The following is a 15,062-nucleotide window of genomic DNA, read 5'->3' as shown; positions in this document are numbered from 1 at the left end:
ACTTTAGTAGTTTATAATTAGCAGTTGTACCATTCTGTTTTTCATTCCTATTCTTCCTACATGCAGTTTTTTTACAAGAATCTTTAGGTGGCATTTGCTTAATATACTAGATAATTCATAAATCTACATAATGAACGTGAGTAAGCGAGATAATTCACAATAGTAAGCTAAAATATATGGCAATGAAAGAACTGAAAGGCCACTGGTGCTTTGTGCAGTCCTCAGTCTACACTACAAATACCATTATATACCACATTGTACATGCCCCCCTGATATTAGGAACAAATGAGGGTGCATATTTGAACTCCTGTATTTAAATATTAAAACCGAAATGCTTTAATCAAAACTGAACATAAATAAATATAGCACTCTACAGCAACAGATATTTGGTTTGACCCATTTGTACATATACAACACACATAAAAACACATATACCTTGTTGCGAATACTAAATTAGATAATTCCAGTTTTTTACCCCCTCTCCCTCTTTTGTCTTACTTTACTAATAGTCACTGAGTCTTTCACCACCTTTGCAGATATCTCTCAGTTTTCACTTATGTTTTTCCTCTACCCTTATAATCATTCCTTCATTTAACAATTCCTTTTAGTCTATAGTTCCTTAAGTAAGGAAAAGACTACAGTAGTGATTTAATAAATAATTAAATGATTAAATAAATATCTGATTCTGGGATTTGAAAGATAAATGAATCTGTGGTAAACAGTGTGCCAACAGATGTACCAATTAGCACATACAATTCAACCTGAAAATCTGAAGAATTTCTAGACGTATATACAAGGTCATATTTCAATTTCTGTCACAAATGTTTTCCTAGTCAACTCACTTATACATACCCTGCCATTGTGCAATGCATTTATACCATATAATCTAAAGGAATTTTTAAAGACATTTATTTTATAAAGTGATAACAAAAATTAGAGATGCATTTAAGATACTATAACAGTGTGTGCTAAAACTATTTATAGCAAAGTATTTCCTTATTCAGTAAACAAAATATGTATTTTATACCTCTCCCTTACTAATCTCACTCAGCATCCCCTACTCTCACCATAGATTCTGTTCTCTGCAGTCTTTTGCTATCATGATCCTGTCATTCGCCCACCAGAACCATCCTTCTGTGGTTCTATATGCAAGCAAATCTAGCCCATTCTTTCTCTCAGTGTTTCAATCCAAATTAGCTTCCTCCCTTGGTTATTCAACTCATTACTCAAAGACAGAAATAAGAACCCCTTCAGCACACTTCCCTTTTCAGAGCTGTGTAGTACCTTATTCTTTTATCATGTCCCAACCCCTATCAAACTTCTGGAGAAGTTTCTGGTCTGGAGACCAGGAATTGATTTATTCATTTTACTCTTGTTTCTCCACAGCACTAAGAATAGTACCTTGGACATATATAGTTCATATACAGTACACACATATTTCAAAATAAAACCAGTAGAGACTCAAAGCACAAATAAATCACATTGGTGAAGAATTCAACAATGAACTGCTATTTTGAAAATACTGAAGAAAGCCTGGTTATACCAATAATTTTAGTTCTGCTTCCAGGAGGCAGCCAATAAAAGTTGATCTTTCATCATTGACAAAAAAAATAAATAAATAAAAAAGCACATGATGAATCACACCACAAAAACTACTTTATACCTAATTGCTCCTCTTGTAACAAAATAAATATTTTGCTTCTATAATCTGTATTTCAGAACATTTTACCTAAAATAAAGGAGTAATTTTAGAATAGGCTTTCAGCATAGAAAGATGCTGATGACTACACAAACACCTAAGATCTGCCCACCTACACATAATTGGTAAGATTATTTTTAAATTGTAAATATTCTGTGAAATGACAAAATGTACTTTAACTGATCTCTGGAATTGATTTCATCTGAAGAATCCTCTGAAAAGCAAATGGACATTATGAACCCTTTCCCTAGGAAAAAGTACAAACACAACAAAAACAATAAGAAAATGTACTTATTATGTAGGGCAGCAACAAAATCTAATCTCAACCCAGTGGCCAGCAATAAATTCAAGAAAATATATGTGGCATGCTTAAAGAAACAGAAGCTAAAGATGAACTTTTAGTTAATGTGAAGAATTTGGAACAATCATCTGAAAAATCAAAAGAAAAATATAAGAATCTTAACCAGAATTGATTCAGCATAGAAAGATTTTTACTAAATGGGCTGTGTATGTAGCTCAGCATGCACAAGGCCCTGGGTTTGATCCCCAGCACTGTTAAAATATACATATCTTTTTAATTAAATGAACTCCTAGAGGGGGAGGTCACAAATGAAATTCAGATTAAATTGCTTAGTGCATGATTGATAGCACAACAGTAATTACCTGCAAATAGATCAATTAAAAAAGGAATATATTTGCAAATCAAAGTTCAGCTGAACCTCCCTATTTGATTCATTTTACAAAAATAAACTTTATTAGTTGCCTTCAACATCACAATTCCTAATAACCCACTATACATATATCAAAACCGCTGAACCACTATATTCTATACCCCTGGCCCTATCCTTATTTCCCATGGAGTTACATACACAGAGAGAGACAGAAAGAGAGACAATATTCTACACTATCAGAAACTAAGGTAGGCAGAAAGGAGGAAGGGGGATAACCTGTAATTGACCCTGAAATCTGACTCAGTAAGAATGAACACAGCTTTGCTATTATCACCTGTTTTCACTTCTCATTGTCATTCAAATGACTTGAGGAAAAACAGGCTCAAAATTTTGTATTGTAACCCCAATTTTCTAAAAATAAGTTATTCTTAAGGCCACACATCCACATAAGTAAAGAACAATTCAAACATGCACTAATGTCTAATCATCCAGTTAGTACTTCAGTCCAATTAGTTTCAATGGTAGGTAGCATCATATCCGGTTAAATATTTTATTAAACTTACAAAAGACAAAATATTGCATAGGAATAAAATAAGTTATCAGTATTTCAAAATCTAACAGTCACAGAATAAGCAATGCAAATTAAAGTCAATAAAAATCACAAACTCAATCTAAAGAGAAGAGTTTAAGATTTGAGGAATTTCAAGTGCTATTATAAGCCAAACTTATAACTGGGCACTAACATCAACCCATCAAAAGCCTTTAGCAGTTTAATAACTTCCAAGAATAGAGAATCTGAATGAGAACTTCCACAAACTTTAGTTGACACTAAAAACATGACATTAAAATATGTAGACAGATATACATGACTGTCAGTTTCTTTAAAAATGTGAGCACATCATTAATATATAATTACAACTAATTTCTTCTTCCACAAAAAACAAGGTACTAAATTAATGGTACAATTTACAATGCCTCAAAATACTTCAGATTTTACATTATTTTCTTGTTAGCACAAAGCTGCTACCCTTTGTTATTTTAATAAAGTAGTTTGGGATAATGAAACCAGTAGAATGGTAAAAACATAGTGAGGTCAGACAGCAGTATTAGCATGATTTTTTGAGAAATACTAGAGTGAGGACAGGGAAATCAACCTATATTGTCGAAGACAACACAATCAGGTACATTGGCACTTAAGTCAAAGAGAGAATTCCTAGACCTTATTAGCTTTCTCACTCTCCCCAAGGACAGAATATTTTATTCAAGATACCAAGAATTTGAAAAGCTAATTAGGCTACCAGAACCCAAAAATCATTCACCAGGACTATACCTTTTTAGCAGAAATGAGAATAGCTCTGCAAAGGATAGTGGGTCTTAGTTTAACTCTGAACTATAGAAAGGACCTTCCAGATTCAAACCTAGCTATAATTTAGTGGATCCCTCTTTCAGATTTAATTGGTCTAGGGTAGAACCTGCAAGTTAGTCATATCCTCTAAAAGCTCCCCTGATAGGATTCAAGAACCATTAGCCTATGTGGAGGGAAAGGATCTAATTAGAGTCTTTTTTTTTTTTAAACAGGAAACAGACACAATATCTTTATTTTATTTATTTATTTATTGTGTGGTGCTGAGGATCAAACCCAGTGCCTCATGCATGCTAGGCAAGTGCTCTACCCCTCACTGAGCTACAACCCCAGCCCCAAGATTCTAATTCTTAATCTACTGTTGGGGAAGAGAAGCAGAAGAATGATTTCTTTCAAATATCAGACTGTAAATGAGGTAGTTCTCAAACACAGAGAAAAATACTATTATCAAGAGTAAATTAAGCGGTGTGTGGTGATGCACACCTGTTAATTCCAGTGACTCCGGAGACTTGAGGCAGGAAGATCACAAGTTAGAGGCCAGCCTCAGCAACTTGACAATACTGTCTCAAAATAAAAAATAAAGAGGGCTATGTATACAGCTCAGTGGTAAAGAACCCCTGAGTTCAATTCCCAGTACAATCAATCAATCAATCAATCAGTACATGTTTTATTAATTTTAAGATTAACAATGAAAAACAAGATAAACTCAATCTGTCTTCTTAAAACTGAACGTGCAAAGGAAAGACAATGATGATGAGGACATCATAAACAGAGACCATGACTATAAAACAGGAGTTACCAAAAAAGGCATGAAGGACACCAAAGGTGCACTGACTTCAAAAAGAAAAAGAAAAAAAAAAAGACTAAATAAGCTTCAGCTATCTGTGACAAATTTTAGAAAGGTACTTTTTTTCTACTCACTATAATGGAAAAAAAAAAAAAGTCATATAAATGAATGGCCACAGCAAACAAAACTTGGCTCTATCACCCATCAGGGAAATCATCTAGTTAGATGGATGATATGGGATTGGTTGGTTACATGTGTGTACTGTCTCTTCCAATTCAGCAATCAAGTGTGCTATCAGGGCCAGCACTAGCCTCTATGATACCTGTGCAAATCAGACTCTAGCAGGACAAGTTGGGGAAAGGGGGAGTCACAGATACAGGGGTAAAGAATCTTGATCTATGGGTCCACACAGTCTGAGCTGAACATCCTGGCTCTGTAAACTAGCTAAGTGATTTAAGACAAATTACTATAACTTTTCACTGCCTCAGTTTTTTTAATCTGTAAAATGAATAATGAGAGTTTAATAACTTAACATTTATGGAAGTCCTAAGCAATGAGTGGCACAGGATTCAGGTGCAATTATTTGTTAACAATATAAACAAGCCAAAAGAAGTACCTTTCTCTGAGAAGACACAGTTGTATATCAGAAAAATTGCATGGCTGACAATATGGCCAGGACTGCCATGAACACTATGCACCCTTGGCTGGGTACTTCTGAGAAGTTCTGCCATTTACACTGTGCTATCTGTGTGCTGCTGTGCCTGTAGAATCCAGTTATAGTATTCCTTTGGTAAGTTAAAAACTTAACACTCAAAACATTTTCACAGTTGATAAACTTTTTAATGATAACAGATTTGGAATGTGCCCAAATGTAACTAATGTCTGATTGGTGTAACCTTAGATTGACACTGAACACATCTGATGTTCCTCACTGAAGCAAAGAGCCTCTCAAGCACATTTTAAAAACAGTGTCTTTGATTTTTAGTTAGTGATGAAATAGGATAAGCCTCTTTAAATAAAAAATTAAGAATAAGTCATCAGGAAGATACTAAAATGAAAACTTCCACTTTGAAGTGCTTTTGACACAAATTTAAAAATACATATATATTAAATTAGGTGTTAGTTTCAGAGCTCTAAAATGTTATGATTTGGGCTGGGGATATAGCTCAGTTGCCTTGAATGCACAAGGCCCTGGGTTCAATCCTCGGCACACACATACACACACACACACACACACAAAAGTTATGCTTTTATTTATGCATTTTTAAATTTTCACATATAAGTTCACATATAAGTCTTTTATGTTCAATCATTCTAATTTTTTTCTCTTTTATTTATGCATATTTAAACTTTCTGGAATTTTTTCCCTTGAATATTATCTTCGGTAGTTGCTGGTTGAATACTTAGACACAGGACTCACAGACTCAGAGGGCTGAATATAACTATAACTACAGAATCTGAATTTTCAGACATTGACATGCAGTTAGTTAGGGGTTGGTATCTACGACCAGAAAGTAAATATTTTTGTTTTTGCGGGTCGTTTGGACTTTCTTTCATAACTATCTAACTCTAATATTAAGTAGTAAAGCAGCCAAAGACAAAACAGAAATGAATGGGTATTTCAATAAAATTTTACTGAGGGAAAAAAAAAAAAGCAACAAACCAGATATTATCCACAGCCATCACTGATCCTGAAGCAATTCTCAAAACCACTCAAAATTCCACAAATCCAGGAAGCAGATACAACTTTTAGGTTAAATGAGAGAAAGTCTTCTTTAGTCAAAAAGACTAACGAACTATATCAAATCCTTATTAAAATAATATCCACAAAATGTATATAATCATTCTTCAAAGAAGAAGTTTTCTAAGGCAAAAATATCATCTTATATGGCAGCCATTTGTATGACACATGGCGAGGTCATAGTCAATGACAGACCACATATATAAAGATGGTTCCGTAAGTTTATAATGGATCTGAAAATTTCCTGTTTCTGTTTACCTAGTGATATCACAGCTATCATGCTGCCTTAGCTAACCCATTACTCTCATGTTTGTGGTGATACTGATGTAAACAAATCTACTTCACTGCTATTCATATAAAAGTATAGCACAATTACATACGGTATGTAATACTTGAAAATGATAATAAACAACTATGTTGCTGGTTTATGCACTTAATATAGTTTTTTTGTCATCATTTTGAAGGTACTCCTCCTACTAAGGAGTAACTAATAAGTAAACCAGACTTCTGGGACACAGGAAGAAATATACTTTAGAGCCTATGTTTGTCTTTATGCAAAATTAAACAGTAGGGTTTTTTTTTTCCTCTTAAAAAAAAAAAACTAAGATTTAGTTTGCAATAGACACTGTTGTATCTATTGAACTGTGGGGGGGAAAGTAGGAAGAAAGGGAATGGGAAAAATAACTTCTCTACTAGACTTTATGTTAAGTTACTATTAATTAAACAATACTGAAACAAAATACACAAAGGTCCTTGCCCCTACAATGTTTATATTCCAGCATTATTTTTAATTATATGTAATGTTAGAAGATGATAGCGCTATAAAAAAAGGAAATGTTGGGGCTGAGGTTATGGCTTGTGGTACGGCACTCGCCTAGCGTGTGTGAGGCCCTGGGTTGATCCTCAGCACCACATAAAAATAAATAAATAAAGGTATTGTGTCCAACTACAACTAAAATATAAATACTTTTTTTTTTTTTAAGGAAATGTTCAAGCAGGATCATGGTCTCAAAAGCTGAGCGGGAAAGAGGCATCCCTAATCTGCAACATTAAGGATGGCCAAAGACAAGAGATTGTGTGTGCTTCACTAAAGGGATAGCAAGATTCTCAGAACCTATCATGTGTACTACTATATTCTCTGTGCAGGCACTCACACATGAAGATGTATCTTATCTTGGTGGTGTCAGTATAGTGTTAGAAATTATACCTAGAACATTCGTGTTCACATATAAGTCCTTTATGTTCAATCATTCTAATTTTTTTCTCTGAAATAGCTGTTCTTTATCTCCTTTGTATTGAAGAGTCACAATTCCTAGGAGTGGTAATAGGCATTATAAATTATGGGCTTATTTAAATATTTAGCATTATGGAGGCCACCATAATAGATGCTAAAGAGAAGATAGGTAAAATTAGTACAGTAAGGATCTGAATTAGCCTACCTTTGACTATATGAGAATAGTAACAGACCTCCCTCAGTAAAGTGATACTTTCCTTAAAACCTTTGGCCATCTTTTGTGGGTAAGAAGGTCTTTGGAAAGAGATCTGGGACACCTAAAGGAGGATGGCTGAGAATTTTAAGATCTGTCATCTGCTGTCCACTTTCTGCCTCTTATCAGCAGTGTGATCTTGGTCTATGAACTTCTTTGAACCTCAGTTAACTTGTTTTTGGTATAGGGACTTATAATACCTACTGTAAACGTGGTCTGAGATTTCAATGATATCAACTACACAAGCAACACAAAGATGAATGCTTATTTTGTCATCTCTGTTAAGAACAAGATACTCAAAAACATTTAACCTCTTAAGGGCCTGAATCTCTTTGTGCATAAAACAAAGGGGACTGAACTAAACTACTTTTCTTAAACTTTCTTTTAACTTTCATACCATCAAAACATGTGTTCTGTGATATTTATAAGATATTTTTAGTTTACTGGTTTGGGTTTCTACCTGTGCTATTTCAAAGAAGGCAAGAGATTATTTTCTTCTTTGCTTTGAAGGGCCTGGCTTTCTGTGAAGCTAGCTACATTTCAAGTCTTCTAGGTTTATTGGCAGTTAATATGATATGGAACTCAACAGAAGGTAATTATATCCCTATCTTACCCCTTCTATCACACCCATTTATTTCTTGCTTCCCCTCTTCTACTATCTGAACATTTTATGTCCTTGTTCTAACCAAACCAAATTCGTTATTTCTTTCCACATTGTTTAATACTAGGACATTTCACATAAAAACCTTAAAAATACAACTGTAAAACACAAATGTCGTCTTCTTTATAATTTTAATTGTATAATGCATTCACTTATTCAATAACATTTGCATTGTCATCCACTTCACAGATTCATCTGTTTCTTACCAAATACCAGGAAAAGGGGTAGAGAAAACTACTCAAAACTAGAACAGGACTTCAAAGATACAGTGACTCTACCACTTACTGAGGACGAAACATTAGGCTGGTTATTCAATCTCTCTAAACCTGTCTACACACCTGTAAAAGGAAGATCATAATATTATCTACTTTCAAAGGGGTTATTGTAAGAACTACACAAAAGAATGTGTATCAAACATTTAATAGTATTTGGGGCTTTAAAAAGCACTTAATAAATGATAGCTATTGTTGTCATTCTAAGATTTTGTGATAGAAAGCACTGAGCTGTCCTTATTAGAACCAAAGATTTGCTATAATAAACTATCAATCCATATATGCGATTAGAATGCCTAGAATACTTAGTATGCTTATAAACATCTTGCAACTTACTTTATAAAAACAAAAATATGGTTTATTTTTAAACACATTGTTACAGGCATTCTGAAAACAGGATATTTCTGAGTTAAATATTGGATATAAAATAGAGAGGAAAAAAGATTACTGAAGTAGTTAGAGGGGTGGGTCAAGAGTATGGTATTAGGGCCTCTAGCCAGCACAGCAACACATAACCATATTTAAAATTTAAATATGAATGTTTTTGTTAAAGTTTATGGCTCCTAAGAAATAATACCCATTTTAATACAATCACAACCAAGTACTTATAATGGGTATTATATAATCAAATGTCCATTTTTAAACAAACATCAGTCCAAATATAATTATTCCTGTTTCTTGGCTTCCAAATAGTAACTAAGAAGCAAATGAAACTATTGCCTAAATCAGCAACACTGGATTCCTGGGAAAGACATTTTCAGTAATGGCAAATAATGGGTAAATTTAATAAGGCTTCCATTAAGTCTCCCCCATAATTATACAGTATTTTAAAATAGTACCTTTTATTTTGGTTTTGAAAGTCACATAGATTATTAAGTGAATAGTGTGAAATTATTTCCCTTCCAGATGAGACATCAAAATAATTTTAAAACATTAAGAGAAAATAACTTGTAGATTTCCATTCAAGGTTGTTCCTTACAGACGATATAAGCTCTCTGTTCTCTTGGATGTTTGCTACCTGGGACAAATTAATGTGTTCTATAAATTCTATTAATATGCATCTTCTCTAGTGCAGTAATAAAGATGTTAACAGTTTGATTCAGTCTAACTTCAAATTACTCTAGTACAGTGACTAATTTTCTAATTTGAAAGAAGTCAGCAAATCCCACTTGGAGTTTTAATGAATTCCACTTTATTTCCATGTCATTAATCAGGAGAAATATAAAGCAAAACTGGCTATTTCTTTTAAAGTACAGAGAAGCAGCATTGAAGAACAAAATGGATTCAATGAGAAAGAATGAGGAGAATGACAGCCAAAACCTAGTGAGTCTTCTCACCCCATCAATTTGCTATTTTTCATACTACGCAGAGTAGTAAACAATTTGAAACCAAGACTTTTTCAAATGGGCAATAGCCATTCATAGATTCATAAACTGTCGCTTACTTTCTTTTCCTTATTTAGAATTTTATCCACTATTCCATGCCAGAAACTGAGGACTTATTTATAGAATGCTCAAGCAATGACTACCCTAACTCACACTCTAAAAAGTAGTTCATTCCAGGCCGATATAGAAGGCCCAAACCTTAGTCGGTTCTTTCAAAAATCAATCTCTTCAAGTCTCTAAGGTATTCTTGAATATTCATTCATTCAATAAGAGTTTATTTAAGGATCAGGCATGGTTACTGGGGATTTTACATTCTAATAAGGGAGATAAAAAATCTAGTTGTAACCACGCTACACATGCAAAAACATTTCACAAAGACATGATCAAGCATATTTCATTTAAATAAGCTGAAGGTACACAATAAACTCAAACACTAAACCCTGAAGAAATACAAATGTAAAACAGTAACCACCAACAGAACCAAAACTCAAGTTCGTAACTTTAGGGTCTCCTCACAGACAGACAAGACTAAAAATGAACCCTCAATGTTTCAATATTATATGCATTCATTACTTCTATAGTACTTTATTTTTTAAAAAGTACAAAAATCTTCTAGTTTTCCAAGGCCAAGAAATAAACTACTTTCACAGAGATGGGAAACATTAACTACTACACATGTCTTCCGCAGGCTCCCATCCCTGATATCTTCCACACCAAGTCTTATTACTCAAAATCACCTAATGAGGTCCTTTTTGTGGTATTTTATCCAAAGGCATGACTAAATTCCCAAACAAAATTAAAATATGGTTTGTCAGACCTTTTCACTATTCAAAACAAAGCCCATAGAAGGAAGGGAGAAGAAAGGCCTAGGAAGAATCTCTAGTGTTTCTTGTGAAATTTCTAGAATTTCTTGTGAATTCTTATTAGGCTTAAAAGGATGTTATACTGTAAAGTATAACAACTGTTCACCTATTAGCTATTTATTGAGTGCCAACTATTTGCCAGGCATCATTTCAGACACTAAGGATATAGCTGTAAAGAAAACTCCTTGAGGTTTTTTTTTGTTTTTTTTTTTTTTTGTGTGTGTGTGTGTGTGTGTGTGTGTGTGTGGAGGAGACACAACATAATGTACACATTAAATATATGGGGAGTGTCTTATTTTCTCAATTTCTCCAAATGAAATCTCATAAAATCAAGAGATATGTTTTAGCACTCAAACCAATGGAGTGTAATGACTGCAAACCAGAGGTAGCAACTCCAGTTAACAAAAACAGGACTTACTGGACAAATAAGCTCATAATAAAAAGAAAGAAAAACCTAGATAATCATTAAGTTTTGAAAGAAACCACAACAGTTTCATGTAACAAGAATATTTATACCCTATGCAATTAATTTTGTTCCTAGAAAGTCTTCCAGCAACTTGTGATCTAATGTGGTGATCCCATTTCCCTTTCTTCAATGAAGGATTAGATTCCTACATAATTAGAACTTCCCTTGATTTTACTATAAAGTGTTTAAGGGGAGATAGTTTATCAATCCTAAGGCAGAAAGATCTACAATCTTTGATTTTCAAATATGACATGACAGAATTGTTAAAAATTTTTAAGTGCCAAAAGCCATTCACTGCATTATGATATGCTGCTGCTTTTAGATCTGGTCTCAGTCAACAACCAGTTTTGCACATTGTGTAGTTCCTACTTGTGTGACTTTTGGTTGTTACTCCAAGGTCAATACCATGGTTGGATGACTGAATCCTTAGGCTTATATTGAATCTGAATATCAACCTCACTCACATCCTTCAAGGTCATTTTATTGCTGTCTTTCCTTTCCTTCCACTAAGTCTTGGTTTGTTAAATCAAATTTCAGGGAGAAAAAAACTGGGATATTCTCCTTAAGCAAACTGTCTACAAGCTATCATCTCAAAATGCTGTATTAAGGCAAATCTAGACCACTAGGTAACTCACCAACCTTCACTTCAATAACTATGAGGGCCATGTTCCCACCACACCAATTCTAAATGTCACACATAACTACAAAGATCCTGCTTATAGAGTACATAATTGATAACCTTAAAACTTGTCTTTACTTTCTAACAGTGTGTCCCTCCCTAACCTGTGAAATAGGTTTATTTCCAGTAGTACCTTCTGTATTTCAGTATATTTGTTATAATGGCTATTAGTTTCCCTCTCCCCCTAGAGTTTGTGCATTTTTCAAGATCCTGTTGAACTCCTTGCTAAAAGCTTTTCCTCACTACTTTGTCCTGCCAGTAGTATTCCTCTCTGAAAAATGCCAGTCGTGCATTCATTTTACAGTGCTGGAAAATAAAGTACAGAAGGTTAAATAATTTAACCAAAATTATACAATTAACTAGTGATAAAAGCTGGACTATATCATCCAAACCTTCGAACTTAAACTCCAAGGTTTATCTGTTCTTTTAATCGCCTCACTCTTAAACACTATTTTCCACACTAATCTGACCATATCTCCTCACACATAAAAATTTTCAGTGGATTCTCCACAAGAATGTTAGACATTTATCCAACATGTCCTTCAAATCACATGCCAGGTGCAATCTTCTCCAGCTGAACTTCTTTTTGTCACTTCCAACCAGCTGATTTGTCTCTTTTCCAAATTAACTTTATTTTAATCACTGTCATCTAGCATAGCATCTTTGGACTTCAAATGTTACCTCATTTGCTTCCAAATCAACTTGAAGAAACGGTAATTTTATTAGCCTTATTTCATAAATGGCCCTAAAATCTCAGGTTACTTCCTTACATTTACACAATTATTCACAGTAGGTACTTCAGAGAGTCAAGTCTAGGTTGACTTTGCCTCCAGAGCCTAGGTTCTGTAAATATAGCATACTGCAATTCTTTTCTGAGAAATAGACTTCAAGACTCCTGACCTCATTCTTGTTCCACAATTCTTGCCTTTATAATTGGTGGCTTCTTTCGTTAACAATATTAAAATCATAGTTAATATAATCTGACCAACTGTGAGGAACCAATCAAATGCACAGAAAAGAGAATATTCTTCAAAACTATAAATGTCAGAAAAGATAAAGAATGACTGAGGAACTATATCAGATTAAAGAAACATAATAACTAAACTTAATGGGTGTTGATAGCTGCTTAAATTAAACAGAAGGAAGATGCGAATTCAGTATACTTTGAAATTTTTCACAGTAGAAGTTCAAAAATAAAATCCAAACCTTTCAGTGAGACATCTTCCCAGGTGTTAATCTCTTCCTGCCCAGAGCCTATCCCCTCCAAACAGAAGTCAAAATTTGACTTCACACATTTTTCAAAAATTAGTCTCCCTGGGGTTGGGATTGTGGCTCAGAGGTAGAGCGCTAGCCTAGTACATGTGAGGCTCTGAGTTCGATCCTCAGCACCACATAAAAATAAATAAAGAAAATAAAGATATTGTGTCCAGTTACAACTAAAAAATATTAAGAAAAAATTAGTCTCCCAAAAAATGTGCAACTTTTTAACTAGACTAAAAGTTATGTAGATTACAAGTTACTTATGCATTTTCTTTAAAATACTAAACTCCCTGACAGAAGAGGTCTTTTCTAATGATTAACGTAAATTCTGTAGTCTAACAGGATTATATAGTTCCTTTCCATCATTGACTCTGAACCCTGGCTCTCTTTGACACATGGGAAATAAAATTCTCACAATCTCACTGAGCCTGTTCATTTAGATAAGTAAAGTAGGCAGGGCTGTTTTTGTTCAACTACCTTCATGTCTGACATACTTTTAGATTTTTACCTTGGTTTAGCTAAAGATGTAAAGATGTAAGAGTGGTTCTTAGCTAAAAATGTAAAAATGCATGGAAGTTGCAACCAAAAAAGAACCAATGATTTCCAGAGACCTGCAATTATTATAAGCCCTAGAGAAATAGCATTTGAAGGAAATACAGTAAGGAGCAACCCTCATCCCCAACCCCACAGATGAACAAATTTAGGATAATCCCAGCATTTCAAATGATGTAAAAGTGAAATCATTAAGAGTTAAAAATCTAAACTATTAATAAGGTTTTATTCTATTAGATGATACGTTTAAATTAAGGCTTACTATACTATGTTGATTTATTCACAAACTGTTACTTCTAAATATTAACTGTTTAAAGTTTCTTATTCCATAATACTGTTTACTAAGTAGAATACATTCTACTAGATGTTACAGGGTTAAACAATTAAAATATTTCCTCCTCCTCTAAAATAAAATCTATAACTACACTGTAAGACAGATGTAAACACTGTAAGCCTGTGTCAAAGCATCTAGAAATTTAGATAACAATATCACTCTAGGCTAAAATAACAAAAAACGTGCTATGATAGAACCAAGAAAGTAGCATCAAAAAGTTCACCATGTTCCTGTTGCAAAGTAATGATCCAAAGTCCCTAACACTATCATGAAATCTGCCTCTCATACAGGTGTCAAATTCAGCCATATATACACACTAATCTGAACTCTTGTATGCTCGAAGAAGACAAGAACTGTAACCATACAAGCCCATCAACTCTGAAATCACACTGGTGGAAATTCAATTTTGCTGGGATAGCTTTCATATAGCTATTACAGTCAGGTATGAGGAAAAGCAGAGCTCTTGGATCAATGGCTTCTTGCAGACAGAGCAAAACAAGGTAGTTGCAAAGAGCAACTGGTCCCTTAAATAGTCATCATATCTGCAAATTAATGAGCAGATCATTCATTATATGTGTGCAGAAAGCATTGGTAATCAAATACTAGTCTTTTTGTGCTCATCTACAAATACCAAACAATTTACATCAGCATCTTCATCTTCCAACTCTAATGGTATTTAAAAAAAAAAAAAAAAATACAGCATAGTATAGTTGAATGTGGGGTACATTTTAACACAATGAACCCCTCTCCAGTTAAAAATCATGAACAAAAGTCAGCCATAGGAAAACAACCTGTGAGTTGTTTCCCACACATGAAGTGTCTTCTATAAATGTTGTGACTAA

The 15,062-nt window shown here is 33.8% G+C and overlaps 1 protein-coding gene across 7 annotated transcripts in view; it reads right to left on the bottom strand.

The window, feature by feature from the left end:
- The window catches only part of Tbl1xr1 (TBL1X/Y related 1), a 155,490-nt gene that overhangs the window by 85,246 nt on the left and 55,182 nt on the right, over positions 1-15,062 (bottom strand). The window contains exon 1 of one of the 7 annotated variants that reach the window (XM_071615461.1): positions 4,217-4,286. The exons of the other annotated variants lie outside the window; for them this stretch is intronic. The gene's annotated coding sequence lies outside the window, so the exon portion shown is untranslated. Of the gene's footprint in view, positions 1-4,216; positions 4,287-15,062 lie in introns of those variants that run through there. 7 annotated transcript variants of the gene reach the window in all.

This window comes from Marmota flaviventris, chromosome 8, assembly GCF_047511675.1.
Source record: "Marmota flaviventris isolate mMarFla1 chromosome 8, mMarFla1.hap1, whole genome shotgun sequence".
NCBI classification, from domain to species: domain Eukaryota; kingdom Metazoa; phylum Chordata; class Mammalia; order Rodentia; family Sciuridae; genus Marmota; species Marmota flaviventris.
The sequence above is the reverse complement of the archived record's forward strand: the minus strand, read 5'-3'. Positions and strand labels throughout refer to the sequence as shown.